At 42.4% G+C, this 16,907-nt stretch overlaps 1 protein-coding gene across 1 annotated transcript in view; it reads left to right on the forward strand.

Moving 5' to 3' along the window:
• The window catches only part of LOC112972916 (glypican-5-like), a 378,208-nt gene that overhangs the window by 48,100 nt on the left and 313,201 nt on the right, over positions 1-16,907 (forward strand). The window lies entirely within an intron of this gene.

Consider the following 16,907-nt stretch of genomic DNA (forward strand, 5'->3'; position numbering starts at 1 on the left):
CTGTTCGGAATCAGATTAATGACTCCTATAAAGCACTCCTTTGCCATGCTCAGTGCTCTGCTTCCTTTCTCGTGTTGCCGTTTCCCAAGTATCAAATCTCCCACCTGGCCTCTGAACAGGAGAAGATTGAAAACTAGTCCTCAAGGTCATATCCTCCGTAAATTTGGAAACTTTTTTGCCTGATGCCACTTTTGTTTTAATGGCTTGTGTCTCTGGGCTTGCTCTATTAGTCTTTGCTAAATTACTCTTTGGAGAATTCTCTCTAGCCCTGCCTCACTGAATTAGAGTGCAGGCTTTTCAGCATCAGTGGGTTTCCATTTCAGGGCTGCTTTGACAGCATCTCGAATTGGGAAGCTCTTGGTTCTTGCAGAGCTTCCCTTCATTAGGATGTAGAAAGATAGGGAAGTTTTTCCAAGTGCTGTGTCTATGTCTCTCTAAGCACTTATGTTAAAAGATGCATGTAGCAAGGGATCTGGCCTTAACCTGTCTGATAAGGAGACCTGTGTGTTTCTGTTGGCCTCAGGTTAAGAAAATGAAAAGGGGGGTGCATAGGACAGATAGCTCCTGCTCAGTGCAGAGCTCCCTTCCATGGCCTTGTGCGGGAGTCACGGGGAGGGGGACGCTGGGGAAAGACAGGAGAGGAATAGAGCCTGGTTTTGATTTTTAAAGTCATTTACTCTTCTGGCTTGGTTCAGTAAGAACTATCCTCTTTTTTCAGTCATTGTTCAAGATGACACAGGTCTGCACAGATAATCCAACCCCAAAGACATCTAAGCTCTGACAGCTTCTTTAGGTGATAGGCGCAAGTGGACATGGGACCCTGCTCCCGCACATGGTGCTGCCAGAGCCAGCAGTAGGTGGTGGTGCTAGGTAGGCTCTGTAGGAGTTCTTGCAGTAAAAAGGGGTTGAATGGAAATGTATAAGGAAATTTGTGAGTAAATACAAATAGATGTCCCTGTATTAACTGAGGAAATGTGTCAGACTTGAATACAGCGATCATGGCATCCTGTAGCTTAGATGATGTTTAAGCCCTGAGTGAAGAAGCACAGGCAGGCTGGGGAATGCCCTTGCAGCCAGTGGAACGGAGCGAATAAGCAGCAAGATGTGTTTGGGCATGATGTTACAAGGTATTTAAGCCATGATATTTCCCTGAGAGTGGAAAATTTTTGACCAAGACAGAATATGTGAGAGCTAGTTTATAAACTTTCCCAGACTAGATTAATTGAGTCAGCATGTGAGTCTTGCTTTTTTACAATTTTATGAATAAATAAAATCTTATGGAAGGGTGTCATTATACAAGGTGGAGCTGGAGAGACTGGAGCAAGGGAAAACTTCAACAGTTTGAGATTTGTGGAATGAGATGGCAAGAGGTTTGTCAGAGGAATTCAAACGGCCTTCTAGAATTCAAGTGACTTTGTAAAGTTTAAGGCCCTGTTTCACAAATCTTTTCTGGCGAAAGCTTAAGTGTGTACTGAACTTCTGCAGGGATTTTGTGGATTAAGAACTATTGCAGAAATAGGATAAACCTTGTCTGTGCCAAAATGCTGTCTTGAAATGGGTCTAAAATGCAATAAATGTGTTTTACTTTGGGGCCCAGAATTTCTTATGCATTATCTGTTACCCTTGTGTTTTCAGTCCACCAGTCATTGCCTTATTTGGTTGGTTGGTTGCTCCTTTCCCTCTTTCTCCCTTCAGTGCTGCTGAAAGGATTGATCCCATTGCAGGGTTTTATAGATAAAGTTTCATACCAAAAGATCTTTGGTAAAATAAGCAATCATTTCTGAGGCTTCAGAGAGTAGGTCTCAAACCATGGGATATAATGAAGTGAACTTAAAGATCCAGAAAAGTGGAGAATGAACCTAATCATAAAAAGGGGTGGATTCTGTGGTTTCTTCTGAAACAAACCCAGCACTGCTGCTGTCAGAAGATTACATGGTGTTCCCCCCCCCTTTTTTTAATTTCATGTTTATTTTATAGGTTTTGGCTGGGATGAAAATGTAGTAACTAAATGACTAGGGTACAAAAGGTGATTTATTTTTATTGATTCCATATGATCAGAAATGGAGATAAGCATTTGAGGAAGACTACTAAAGATCATAAAGTCTATGACAATTTTAAGCATCTGTTTGCTGCCTGTATGTTCAGTCTTTTTAATATAATAAGAATTTTTTTAAAAAATGTCAATTGTACAAAGTTAGGACAAAAATGAATGGCTAAATTTAGATGAGTGTGTGTCCAGTTCTTCTCCAGTTTAGAAGGCTCCCTGAACTTTTTTGCGCGTAAGAGTGCTTAGTTAACATTAGAGGGGTCATTCAGGACAGACATTTGATAAAAGCCAAATATGGTTTTAGGCGGTGTGTCCGGTCCATCTTGTAGCGTACTTCGAGCTTTACATATCAGCCTCTTTTAACCTATCAACCTCTTTGTTCATGAATGTTTTTAGTTTGGTGATATGCTGTGGTTTTACAACCCTGCTTGCATTCACAAGACTCCTCTTTCCTAGGAGACTCTACTGGCTTAACTGGGGCTTGTTAAGGCTTAAGATACCGCTTGCTTAGATTGCAGTTTTGGTGCTTTAATTATGAATATTCGTTTGCTTGGTTCCCACTAAAGCTACCTGGAAAGGAAGCTCTGACCTCTAGTTAGGGGACAGCGCAGTCAGTCTCCTTTCAGTTCACTAATTCATGTTGGAAGTCTACTGGAACATAATGGCTAATTTGCTTTCATTATCAACGTGCTTTATCTTCAACTCTTGTTTTTCATTATATTGTGAAGTAAAAGACCACAAAACTTTAAACAGAACTATAAAAGCAACATACATGTGAGAGGCTTTGACAATTGCATATTAAAACCTCAGCATGACTGATATATTTGATATTTCAACTCTCAACAGTATTTCTGTAATTGATTTTTCCATCTCTAGTGACCCATGTTTAACTGAAACAAACCAAGCAGAGGTCGTAATATACCAAATACTTGTAAGCAGTAGAGGAAGCAATACAGTGATGACTTCAACAACGTGAGGAAGTAGGAGAGGAAAAATATAACGTGTTCCCACAAACATCTAGTATTTGTCTCTGTTTGGGCCTGCACTCAGGGAGATAATTGAGAACATCGGTGGTCCTCAGCAAGTGAAGCGTATGCTTAAATACCAAACTGAATAAAGGCCCCAGTTAAAAATGTCAGTGCCGGTAGTCAAAAATGAGAGGATTGCTCCTTCTTGTGGGAAGAGACTGAAAGGAAGGAGAAAAGGATGCGCAAGGCTTCTGTGCAGCGCCTTCCCCGAGCTCGGGGGGGAGGAGGACGGCAGCTCTGCTCCGCGGCCGCTTCTCCTCTTCGCAGYGGCCTGCCCAAACGCCGCGGGCGCTGCGAGCCGCGGCCTCCGCGGAGGCTGCGGGGTGGCTTTGGGGAGGAGGCTGGCTGGGCTGTGTGCTCTGGAGGGCGGCGCTGGGCGAGCCCCTCCGGGCGCCGCGCGGGCCACCGGCAGCCCGCGCCTCTGCAGCCTCTGCAGCCTCTGCCGCGCCGGGGAGAACGGGGGCCGGAAAGGTGGGCAAAAGCTCCTGCCGGCACCTTTCGCACTTGGGAATGAGCGTGGCCCGCGGAGAGGGGCGGCTCGCCGCCTAACGCATGCCTGCGCGTGCTGCGAGTGAGGCACGCGAGGAGCTCGCTGCAGTGGGAACTTCACGGGGCTGCTGCTTCTCTCTGCTGAGCTGTCTCGAGAAGCTCCTGCTAACAAAATTAGTGTTAGCTCTCTGAGACAGCCCATCAGTTAAAGTTATAAATACTCTTTTGTAGCAGTTCTTGAAGGTCAGCAAGCCCAAGCATTGCTGGTACGGAGGGGAAACGGTTGCTCGCTTTTAGCAGCCTTGCAGTCCCCAGACGTGCGAACTTCGGGACTGTTCGTGGGAGCTCCTCAGCTGATCTCACAACTCAGGCTGGTCCTTGAATCGACTCACTTAGATCCAAATCATCAAATTTTATAYAGAGGAACTTGAAATGAGCAAGGCAGATCTATGTATTCTTCAGATTTTTTTTTTCTAAAACCTATCCTTGTCCTCCTTTGCACAATTCTGCTGCTGCTACTCGTATAAATAAATAACTAAAAATCATGTACTGAATCATGATCTCACCACCAGGGACTTAGGGATGAACAAGCAAGCACAGGCTGCAGTTATGCAACTTCTTGCATTTAGGCAAACTGTGATTTTGTGAAACCCCACTCATTTCAGAGGGTGTCTGGATATATGTGGCAACATTGGCATATGGTGTCATGGTGGATTAGTTTCGTTAAAGCATTGCACAATTTTCTGCATGTAAGAGAAGCAGTTTCATTGTTTTGGTCTGTGAGGCTGTGACTTTTGTCCTGCAATATCTTCCTGTAATCAATGTGTTGGAAAAACTTGAAACTTAACCCTTCTGTGTTTTTTTTTTTTTTTTAAGGAGGGAATTTCAGGAGAAAAATAGGCTTATTGATTTATTAGTGCTAATGGACCATGTACTTTCCCTGTGGAATAACTGGAGCTTGTTCCCCACAAACATCTGGCTAGCTATCAAATCACCAACATCTATACTTCTGCCAGTGCTGACCCATGTGTTGAACACCTGCCAGTCATTTTACTGGAAGGAATTTGGGAGGACAAATTGAGGAGAAACTCTTCATAAAGAAAAATATGTTCTATTTTTATAGGATTACTTTAAATGCTGTTCCTCCTCTACTTTTCCCATTCAGAGAGGTTTTGTGAGAATGTGAGGTTTTTAAAAAGCAACACCTGGCATATTTTCCTAAATTTATAGTGATTTGGATACAGTGCCTGTTGAAATCAGTCATAGAAGTCTTTTCCACTGTTGCTCTTCAGTAATCAGRTGAAATGCTTTGTTCTGACTGTAAAGAAAACTGATGAATAAAGTCAGCTTCTTCAAGCAGACATGTCCTTTTAACTCCCTGATAGCACTCTGATATCAAATATGTTTGCAGAGAAGCTACAAGAGGGAAGAAGCCCAAAACGGCTGTCGCAGAAAAGATACATGTCTATAAGTGTATTTTTTTAAGTATTAGTTGCTGATGTCTTTAATCCAAGACCAATGCCTGTGCTTTTAATCCAGATGACTCTACACTTTTCAGTGCAGTGTGGAAGTGCAGTGGCTCTCACTGTGGACCATACATGATCCATTTAGTGGCCTGCTGCTGGTCTGTGGAACACCATACCAAACAGTGTTTTCAGCTAAAATTTGGGTGAGGATACTACATGCTGGTATGTGATCAGTTTTGGTGGATAAGAGTTTTCCAGAGATCCAAAAGACTTGGAAGCCACTGAATTAAAGCATTTACAGAAAGTTACATGTAAGGAAATACTGTCTCTGCATCAAGACTTAGTTATTGGACTTTAATTTTATCCTGTTGGCCTTAACTTATTTTGCAAAGGCTTCCCTGTGTAGACTCGCCTGAGGAACAGGGGTGGGTGAAGTTCATACTACCCAATCCAGAATCAGAAGAAACAGCTGAAAGGTTTTTGTGACCCGTGCTTTTGAACAAATTAGAAGTTCACAGCGACTGTGAAGACTGCCATTCAGTGTCTAACTGCCGTGGTGAGTAATGACCCCTTCCCTCTCACAGCCGAGAGCTGGCATCGTGGCGTGTGGGCGCATGCGGGGCCCCTCTCCCGCCAGCTGGCAGTTCTGCCTTGGAGTCTTCACTGTTGAGCATACAGGGTTGCAGTACTGCTGTTCCCTACATAAAGACTGTTTTCTTCATTTTAGAGTTGCTGGTAAATATGGATGTAATCTAGATTTAAAAAAAAATTGGAATTTTTAAAATCCTATTATAATTAAATATATATCCTAGTTATATATCCTATCTATCTATCTATCTCCTATTTGTGACCTTAGCCCTCAAATGGGCCTCAAAGTATTTCTCCTATTTCTACTGGAGTACATAAGCAAGAAAAAAAAAAAAACATGAAAACAAACAAAATTCTTCATCTTTGTGAAGCTAACCCTGTCTCTTGTGGTTATTTTTCTCTTAGATTTTAGAAACGGGTCGTAACAGACCACCTAACTAATTCAGCTGGAAATCATGAAACAGTTCATGACCTTCTGAAACAAACGTATTAGTTTTCCTACTGCCAGTTGAACTCTATAATCAGAGGGTCGAGGAAGTTCTCCCTAGAGAGTTCTCTCTGGTTGCTCTTCTGTTAATGAAAAGATTCCCAGAAGAATCGAGTCTTACATCTGAGCAGGTCATATTCCTGCTTTGTCTTGATGGACTTCAGAAGAGAGTTCTTTGTTTCTCTTAACGATTGCAAATCTAAAACATTTTGTACTTTCCTTTCTTAGTAGTCCTTAATACACCAGAGATGTGGTGTACACAATTAGAATACCTTGATTTCTTCTTTGCCCCTATGTTACTGGCAGCCTTGAAGCGTTTCCCTGCCAGGAAATGCAAATATGTAATGCAGCAATGTATCGGAGGCAAGTTTAAGAGAATACTCTGATGGAAGCGTGGATCACGTCTGAATTCTACAGATATGGTTTATATTTGCTATGTTTCTTATCCAGAGTAACAGAGCCAGTGCTTAGTGCTTTGTGGATCATCATCCATGCTACTGTGTAAATCAGGCAACGGAGAGCATTCTGCTGTGCTTTTGGCAAGCCCTGTTGGCTTGCTCTCCAAGCCCAAACGTGTCAAATCTGCAGGGCGTTTGAGCAGCAACAGACCACCAACATGAATGCCCTCTCTAACGGTGGCATCTGTTCCCCTCCACTGTTAGTACCTGGCACTGTGTGTAGCTGGCACAGCTTTTACTTTCTCCATGGTTTTCATTTGCGGGAAGGCTGCACAGGCAATGTCTGGCCATTTCTCTCCTGATGCTTTCAGAATAGTCACTATCAGCAAACAGCAGTATTTCTGCATACCTGTATTTTACTTATGCATTAGGTATGTCCCCACCGTATGGCTGTGGTCCACAGGTACTGTGAATTGCTTGTTTCTGAACACTCGCACATGTCCTATGGTTGGACCAACACATGTTGTCCTTTAAGTGCCCAACGCCAGGATTCTGCTCGTGCTTTCCTTGGTGCAGTCTCCAGTGACATGGGGACAGTCGGCCCCCTTTGCAGCGGGTCTCCTTGTTGTTTGCTGGGCCCACAGTTAATGCACCAGGCTTTGATGGCTCTGTGCTGGTCTGGAGTGAGAGAACGCTCCTCATCTAAGCACTCGCACTCTTAATTGAACACGGCAGGGCAGTGTCGGAGTGCTGCAATAAATGACCACGCTGCCTCGGGTGTGCGAGTTTCTCAGACTGCAGGTGTGAACGTGCAGCCTTCTACAAGGCTGTTTTAGTTCTGTGAACTACACTATAAGCACAAAATATCCCACTCCAAAACTACTTGTAATAAAAGCAGCTTGTTTCAGAAATCCAAATAAAAAGTTACACTGTGTTAACATTTCCAACAGCCTGTGGGAAGAAATTACCCGAGAGACTTAATCCTAAAGATTGCAATAAGGGTATCATCTTCACTTACCAACTCTCCCCCTGTGCATGCCCTTTTTTCTTTCCAGACAAAGATACCTAGAGTCCCATCTTCTACGGCGTATTTTGGTAGCAACTGTATAAATTCTGAAAAGTGTATAGTTACAGTTTAATAACCAAACTCTTGCGTGTTGAAAAGCGAGATAAAAGCAGTTGAAGACTTAGGCACTGGCAGTTTGGCTCCTTCTCAGCTGTACATACCAAGGATCTATTCTGAAGAAATCAAACTGAGGGCAAACCACTTTTTTAGGGCCCTGTATAACTTCTTTCTAACTCCATGCAAACCTTGGATCGCTGGGCCAGCCTGCTTGTCTTTTGAAGCTGACTACATTTTTTACAATATTACTCCAATGTGTCAAAGAAAACATAGCAAGAACCTTATTTGAAAAGACACCGGGGGTTTGGCTCATCCCATAAAGTGATGATCCAGGGTTGATTTTTAAGAAAACATTCTCTAAGCTGTTTATTTTTACTGGAAAGCTATTTTATTTTTTAAGGAGAAATGCTGACACTTTTTCTTCAGTCCACTATACATCTGTGCTCAGAGTTTTGGCCTGGAAAATAAAAGAAGCTTTTTTGTTCCGTGGCCAAAGCTGTGTTCAGCAGAATATTTAGATCAAACTGTTAATTTGAGGAATTTAGACAGGTTCTAGGGATTTATCTTGAAACAGCTGTTGATGGTTACAGAGCTGTCACTCAAAGTTATTTTTCAAGTGTTTAGCGCTGTAATTGAGTACAAGAATCATTCACAACTTGCCTGCTCTAGCTGTGGCTTCCAGTCATCCCTGTCCAGGTTGAGTGATTGATCAAATACCTCAGATAACATCGTTTCTGCTCCCCATCTCAGATGGCTACCAGACCTCTTAAGAACCTTGAAGGTGGCTGAGTGAAGAACAAAAATACTTATGTCAATACAGATAAAAGGGGAGGAACTCAAAAAAGTTCTCTCAAGGTACATAATTATTTTTCTAAAGTAAGTATTTTTGGAAAGTGAATTAAAGGCATAGAAAATACTGTTGAGGCCCAGCTGTAGTTCTTATTTCAGTTTGGCCCAACTGCCGTTAAAACCACGGGTTGGTATTACTAAGTAATAGCCAACAGATTTAAAATGGGCAGATATGAATCATATGGATGGTCTTGGAATTCTGTTTTGATGGAAGGAAAATAATATTGATAGCTCTGGTTTTCTAAAAAGTTTAGCTGTAGTCTTCAGGGCTTTTACTGTTCATCTATATCATCTTACCACTCTGATACTAGAAGTCAGTCAGCCTTCTACTGCAAAATATTCCCAAAGAACTATTTGCTTTATTTATCTGGCAGCGGAAGCACACTGGTGTCATAAAAGGTTAATACCACATCTGGACTCCAGCTTTCGGCTGGCCAACTGATCTAGTTTTACTCTAAACTACTCACTTTAAAAAGAATAAGTAATTGCACTCTGTAATTGCAGTATATAAAAATAATATRCAATTACATTGAAATGCAGTATACAGAAATAATAAACAGCTAAATTTAATTACCATCTTGGTTGCTGCATTCACAAAATGTTTGAAGATGAAATAAATGGTGAGCAGTTCAAAATGAACTTAGCAAACTGTAGCTAACATTACAATGCATAACAACTTAGAGGAGTTTTTTCTATAAACTCTTCCATACAGTATTTTCTTTAAAAAGGCTATCAAGACATAAAGAGACTGGCAGATATGCTTTAGCGCAGCACACATACAGAGCTTTCTCTGGTCTCTTTGACATATACTTTTGCAGCTAGTTGCAACTTTGTGACACGTTGTTGTTAATGATGAAACCAAGAAGGCTGCTAAGTCTGACAAATGTGCGTACTGTGGTTACCATTTCCAGTGGTTTGGATATATTCCCCAGCCCACAGACTGCAGAAATCGTTATTTGATTTCATGGCAAAATGACTACACCAGATCAGGACGTGACTATTTATCACTGGACCGTTTTGTTGTTGTTAAGATATGTCCCAGGCTTGTTCCTAGAAGATTTTTTCCATTTGCATCACCAGCCTGTGAAGCAATGAGCCCATTTTGAACTTGGTGATATCACTTCTATTACTGATGCTCCCAGGACCAAATACTGGCCAAATAATCCAAAGCTGGTGGTTTCAGTTTTCCTCGTTCTCACCATAATGAGGGGCATCCTTTGTCCCCATCCCCCAGTACAAGATTGCATAGTGAAGCTGTTCCGGTTGAGGGGAGCGGGGAAGAAAGCCCTGTAGGACTGCTTGATTTTGAAGAGGGCGCAGGTTGGTTTGGTGGGGGCGGAAGGCTGAGGAGACGGTTGCTTCCTTTACGATTGCGCTGCTGTGCCAAGGCCGCACAGAATAGGTTTGTGAATATGGAGATGACARATAGACTAATTTTCACGCCTAGACTGAAGTTTTCGGATGGTGATTAATGGTGTTGGTTCCTATTGCTATTCTTGGAAGTCAGTCTCCCAACAGTCCATTTGGAAACTAATTTTGCTTGAAGCATCTGAGCTTTGCCATCAGTACAGCACTGTAATAGTGGATCTTGTGCTCTGAAAGGCGTACTGCACCAGGCCGCCTCGCGCTCAGACCGTTACACGTGGCACGCTGCTGGGCGAGCGCCCGTGCAGGAGACCGTGCTCAGGGAGGACCAAGAGCCCTTTTGCTCTGGAAGTCTTGTTGCTAGAATTTTTTAAAGCTGTTGCATCTTTTCATAAGTTAAAAACAGCTTTAAATTACACTTGGAATTACACTTTTTTTTTTTTTTAACTAATCACAGTTAACTAACTCATAGCTGTTAGAAGGGACTGCAGACTTGTCAACTTAGGCAGAAGTTTCTATCAAGAGGTTCATGACAGGATATTTATCAGATATAATCAGCACAGACACGGTCATGGGGAGATCTCACCCCTAAACGTGGTAACGGAAAGCTGTTTCTTTTCTGTCCGATCTGTATGCTGAAGAGCTCAATTGGGTTGTAGTGACTGAGTGGACAGTGTGCGTATTTTATGTGTGCTTGTCAGTCACTGGTTTTCTCTGGATGTGCTGCTACTTGAGAAGACACTATCTTGATGTAGTTAATCCCTACACATACACAGTGGGTCTTTCCTGTAGTCTTGACAGTACATCTTGATTTTAGCTTTACTTCTGTGAAGTACCTAGGTCCTCCTGGTACAGTAAAAGCATAGCCAAGAACGCTGCACAAGAGAATCAGTAACATAGCCCAGGTAAATGGCATAGAATAAGATAGGAAAATGGGAATGATGATGATAACTTTATTTTTATAGAGTTTTTCGGTAATTCTGAAGGCTCTTTCCTAAGGTGGTGGTGTTTAGTCATTTGATGGAAAAGGGTAGTGTGGTTTCCTTCATAGTTTCCTTTATATGCCACAGCGAGTAAATGTAAAAAATAAATAACCTGCTGAAAATCTGTATGTGGGAAAAGAATCAGAGCACTGCTCTCTGTTTGTACATGGATAGGTAGCCAAGTTGATTATTCTTCTATCCACATACTAATTTACAAAAACCTGTTAACTGTAGTGTTTCTTGAACTCCCAAGACTGATTTCTTCACTCTGTAACTTTTGCTTTAATTGTGTTGAACTTCTAATAGGGCTTTTTTTTTTTTTTTTTAAACTTTAAGAGCTTTAATGGCATGAAGCTCTTGTAGTAGATTAGATAATCAGGGCAGCTATTAACATTTTATAAAGGAGTGTTCTGGTTTGTGAGAATATTTACATCTAATACACAAAACAACTTATTTCTAGACAAGTTACTGTTTTAGATGAGAATAATATCTATGCTGTTATCCCTAGAAAATGCAAAACTTTACAAAGATAACGCAATTTTGTTGTTAAACACTGTGTGACCAGAGGAAACGCTTCTTTTTGCCTGAATCAGCAGGCTGCTGTTGGTTTCAGCAGGGTAGCACCTATCCACGCTGCATCTGAAAATCTGTCCAAAGGCGTCTCGCGCTTCCCTGGCTGTCAAGGCGAGCTGTTAGCAAATTCAGACCAGCCGCGGGAGGGGAGCAGAAAGCAAGGGGTGGTATTTCCAGGGGACCAGGGACCGGGAGTCTTCATGTTTTTCTCTGGCCAAAATGTTTAGCAGCAAGCTTGGCATTTCAGTTTCCTGCATGATGGATGTTTTATTTCCATGAGACTGCTGATATAATTATGTTATTATAATGTTAATTATTTCTCATCAGCTTCATGAAGAGCAGCTGTATTTATATATAGTAAGCTGGCCATTCTAAAAATAAAAACACACGAAAGTAGATTATTAGCAGGGATTTGACCCTTCATTCAGCATAATGGTTCAGGATAGATCAGAAGGAAACCTCTGTTCTTTGACATTCTTTGCTGCTAGCAAATATCACAAAATAGAAATGAAGCTGCAAGTTGTAAGAACATATTTTCAAAAATAATGCATTAATGGATTTCAGATTTCATCTTTGCAAACGTAACAATTTGTTTTACGCTTATATTGTTTTTCAAAGTAATCTTACAAAGATCTGGGGAAAAAAAAGACCTGCTCATGTTATTGTTTACCCTTTGAGCACTCTTTGTTGTTCTTATTTTTGTAAACATTTGCAGAGTTTATGGCATATCCAAAAAACCATAATTCTGAGGTTTTTATAATTTCTCTGTTGTGTAGATGTGTATACGGGTGTGAATTTCTGCTCTGTACATAGTTCTTTGTGCATCAAATTGCAATTAATATGTAGTTAAGTCCTACTGCTGCAAAATATTAGTATGTTGTACTCTATTTTAGCAAACCATAAAAATGCAGAAGGTCTAAAGGACTTGAAAGCATTAAAAGGAAGCTATTGTTCAACAAACTGTAGCTTTCTGTCATCTTGTAACTTTGTAATAAATGCAAGATGTCGAAGGGAAAGGAGCCAAATATTAGTGTGGTCCTAAGAGACCAAACAAATAATGGAGCTACTTAAATTTGTCATTCTTCTTTCATGATTACACTTAAATCTAAAAAGTACACAGATGTTTTTTCTGTATAGATAGATTCAGTGTTTGCTTCTGCTTTTGGTTTATTGAAGATTGTTAAATCTTTTCAGTAAAGTTCCTAATATCATGGCTCTTTTTGTTTTTAGGAGGAGCGTTTCTTTTTCTCAAGTGCAAGGAATTACTAATGTAGTGGAGAGCTGTTGCATTGGCAGGGTGGTCGTACCGCCCCGGGTCCGCGGGCCGGGTGCCAGCTTCGGGTTGCATGCAGCAGTGTAACRGCACGTGACAGTAACTTCCCCTTCCATCCGAGGGGCAGGGGCTGCGCTCAGTATCATGATTTTGGGGACGTTGGTCTTCGTGGTTCAAGCAGAGCAGGCCGTGCTGCACAGCAGCAATAACGGCCCTCTGTGCACAGAGGCGCCTGCTCCTTGCGGTGACTTTATTTTGGGAGAGCGCTTCCCCTGCTAGCAGTCCTGGGTTGGACCTCTGCAGTGAAGTGTCCTGAAAGTCCCTTTGCCACTGGGGTAGAGCGTGGCATTTGGACGGGCTCACGGTCCCCCGAGTCCGAAGCCGCTCGCCCTCTTGGCGGTGCTCCTGAGTCCGTGTCTCCCTCTTCCTGTCCGGGAGCAGGTTTCTTGAGCAGAAACGCCGAATTCTGCAGCCTCTTCTGGCGTGACAGTGGGCTCTGTCACCGAATTTGGTGCTACCCTGGTGCAAAAGCATGAGATAAGTCAGGCCTTGTATGTGATTTCTATTGCCTTAGATGTGTGGCATCTAGCTGGCGGCTGCTGTGAGAGCAGTAGGACACCCTCTGCGCCAGGATGGATGTGTTCCTGTTGGGAGGAAGCTGTCGCTCAAAGCCGAGCGGTCCCACGCCCATGAACAAGCACGGATGCTATGTGCCCAAAGCGGTGTTTTCCCGTGTGTGTGCGCGTTGTGCCCCAGACGTAACGGTTTCGGCGCCTGTTGGTGCTGGGAGCCAGGCTGGTGTCCCAGTGCATGGAGCAGCCGGCCGCCCAGCCCGGCGGCAACGCCAGCACGTGGTGCCTGGTCCTTGCTGGGCTCGGCTCCAGGAGCTAGCTTTAACACCCCAGCAGCTCAGGTGTGAAGTTTGCAGAGGTGAGCTGTGTTTGATCAGCTGTGTCTGCCGGCGCGGGCGCAGCTTCGGCAGCAGTGCCGAGCGTCCGTGAGCGCGCRAGGAACGCTGCCAGCAAAGCTCTCCCCGTGGAAGGTGATGCTGCCTGACTTCCAGTAAGGAGGTACCAGTGCATAAGTAAAACAAAACTGAAATATCGCTTAAGTTGACTGTTGTTTCACTTTTCCTGCAGACTTAAATCAAAAAGGTTCTCTTGAGCATGAAAACAAAGCCTGTTCTCCACCTCCTTGTTTATTTTAATACTAAAAGAAGGCAAAAAATACACAATGTCTCCCTCAAATTCTGGAGGATTTTGGTTATGGCTATTTCTGTTCAGAGTCGATATTACATTTGCAAACTGCATTATGTTGTATGCTGCTGGTGGAGGCTTGAAGCAACAGTCTGAAAGACGACCAAATATTTCTCTCTTCAAAGTGTGCTTTGGATCAGGCTCAAGCCTAAGCTTTTTGCCGGTGTGTAAGCGTGCCTGAAGCTTACTCTATTTGACTGCGCAAACGAGCACCCTCTCTTTCTGTCAGTGGCAAACTTTCGCGGGGATTTAGGAACCGCATACCAAGTGGCATACGAGGTGCGTTAGAAGTAGGTAGTTAAGCACTTTTAAAGCAAGGTGCTAAGGTTGCCTCCTCTGCGCAATCAGAACGCAAACTGTCCTCTGTTACAAAATCCATTCAACTGCGTGAAGCCTCATTATTTCTAATTAAAGGCTTAAGAACATTCAGCCAATCCAGCAATTTGATTGTCTGAAACCATCTCACACTGTAACAACGACGAAAGACCTACACGTTTCCTCCTTTCAGGTTGCTGGTAGAGTGCCTGCAAGCACGAGTGTATTTTTGTCTTTCTGACCAGTGGAGGCAGATGACAAGTCTTTGCAGCACATTTGCAATTAACAGCAATAATTTTTGTGCCATAGGCTTGATGTCCTGGTTGTTTTTGCAGGACCAGTGAAGCTACATACCATGACTATATTTCTCTTATTGAATGAAAAAAGAATGACATCGTTAAAAAAGGTTTTAATTTCTTAAAATTGTCTCAGAATAATGCAGAATTATGTTTAATCAAATCCAGGATTTTCACAGTCAGAAGAGTTTTGAAAATAAAAAACTAGATGGTTGCTGATCTACAGCCTAACACCAGAGGAAGCTGCTGAAATCTGTTAGAAAGGCCAGCTAAGGAAGCAAGGGCGAGCAGACTGCTTTTGAGTCTGGTAAATAAAAATCATGTTAGATTTCCCCTAGAATTAAAAGTAAATACATAGGGGTGATTTGGCAAACATAAAACTCTTAATAGCATGGTACCACACAGCTAACTATACTACCATAAAGGTTGTTGTCAGTATTTCCATTATAAATCCAGTTTTTCAGAATTTTTAATGTAGCTGTAAAAATCTGCTTCAGACTGAAACTTGGCAAGGCAGAYGTCTGCCCGAGAATGAACTTGCTTCTTTTTAAACTAAAGTGTATCTGAATTCTTTAAGTTTGAGGATTTTGTAAGCACTTCCAGAGTTTTAGTTGCTGTAATACCATTAAGAATGCTGAGGGGCTTCTCGGATAAAAGGAAACAGCTTGGGGTGCGTGTGTGTGTGTGTGTGTGTGTAAAATACTGATGATTTAATATACAACGAGATATCTTGTATTATCTGTCTAGTTAAATCATCCTTTGTGATGAAGGGATTGTAAAGCTCGAGAAAACAAGCAAGTTAGTTGCCCAGGGAGACATAATCCAGGAAGGCACTGAGCAGGCTTTTCTGCAAAACTTTGGCCAAGTTTGCTAATCTCAGTTTACAGTATTGTGGCTGCTCCTTTGCCGAGCTGATCTTCGAGAGCTAATTTTGTGCTGCCCCGTGCTGAATCACATGGTGATGTTGAGAGGAGTGCAGAGTAGGATTAGACTGACAAACCCATGGTCTGGCCAGTCCGTGGGAGGTGGTGGGTCTCCTGCCTTGGCAGGGACTGCTCCAATCCAGGGAGCRCAAGAATGGTTTGTCCCAGAGATGTTTTGGTGTAGAGCTTCCAATGAAAGCAGTGGGAATGGTGTGCGTTACTGTGTCTTCTGTGTCATTGAAAATAATCCTGGCAATCGATTCCTTCCTTGTCCCTGTCCACAAACTCTAATGCCCCAACCAATGCTTTGGACATATAGTATTTACTTTGTGCAATTTGAAATGCCTTAACCATGAGGCTCCTCAGATTTCTTCTAGGCTACTTGAAAATGGCATAGGTAAATGCAAGATTGTTTTCCTGAATTGATAACTTCATTTTATTTTTGATTCATAGAGGACTTGAGAGTTTATCCATGCAGCATTGTTCCTTCATCTCCGAGGTGAACTTTTCAGGAAGTGTGTCTCGGCCATCCACTCACCGCACTGTAACATGAAAGTTTCAACTTTATTTTGTATTCAGTTCTCTCTCAAGCTCTCATTGAGCTGCTGTCCAGGCTTATCTGAAGCTGCTTTTTGTATGTCAGCTTTGTCTAATCCTTCATTCTAGCATGTATTTGCTCTGCACATCAGCTGTCCAAATCCATACAAGTATATGTTTTATATATCCAGACAGACTGTAGAAGGACATAAATGCCTTATTTTTTTCCTGCAAGATTTCCTAGCAGTAGATCATTTGGGAAGGAAAGTAAATAAAACATTAAGCTGTGATTATATTGTTGAGGTATAGCTTTCATAAACTATTAAATTATTAAATCATTTCCAACAGTGATAGTGGAGAAGTACAGCTACTGAACTAAGATTGCCATTTCTGTGAGCTGACAAGATGTACGTGTTGAGATAAGATGTAATCTCAGTTTTTTTAGGACTTCAGTGCATCTTGGTGGCTAATGCTATGGGCAGTTTTACAAGAAGACCAAATAAGAGGTTGCACCCTTTTATTAAATGTGGATATTATAGCATTATTTATACAGACCAGTGCACCAGTGATGATGTGATTGGTGTCTTACAGAGTCTTTATTCAGCGATCCCTCTTGTAACCAATTACTCCCTGTTTTGCCTCACAGTGCAGGACTTGTGTCACGTAAAGCATTTGGCCTGTTTGGGGATCCTTCTCTGGGATGGATATAGGAGCTTCTACAAGACACTGAAAATGCTGCACTCCTCGCTGCCTGCTGCAAAGGGGCATCCTTTACTGATGGAAAGGGATGTTTTGGAAATGTGTCTAGTTGAAATGCCCATAAGCAGCATGGGTTACAAAAGCCTAGAAGTGCCGTGCCTGCACTCGCTGGGATCTGGGGGAGGCTTTCCAGGGACTTTGGAGTTTGGGTC

This window comes from Apteryx rowi, unplaced genomic scaffold (assembly GCF_003343035.1).
Source record: "Apteryx rowi isolate R43461 unplaced genomic scaffold, aptRow1 scaffold_51, whole genome shotgun sequence".
Classification (NCBI taxonomy): domain Eukaryota; kingdom Metazoa; phylum Chordata; class Aves; order Apterygiformes; family Apterygidae; genus Apteryx; species Apteryx rowi.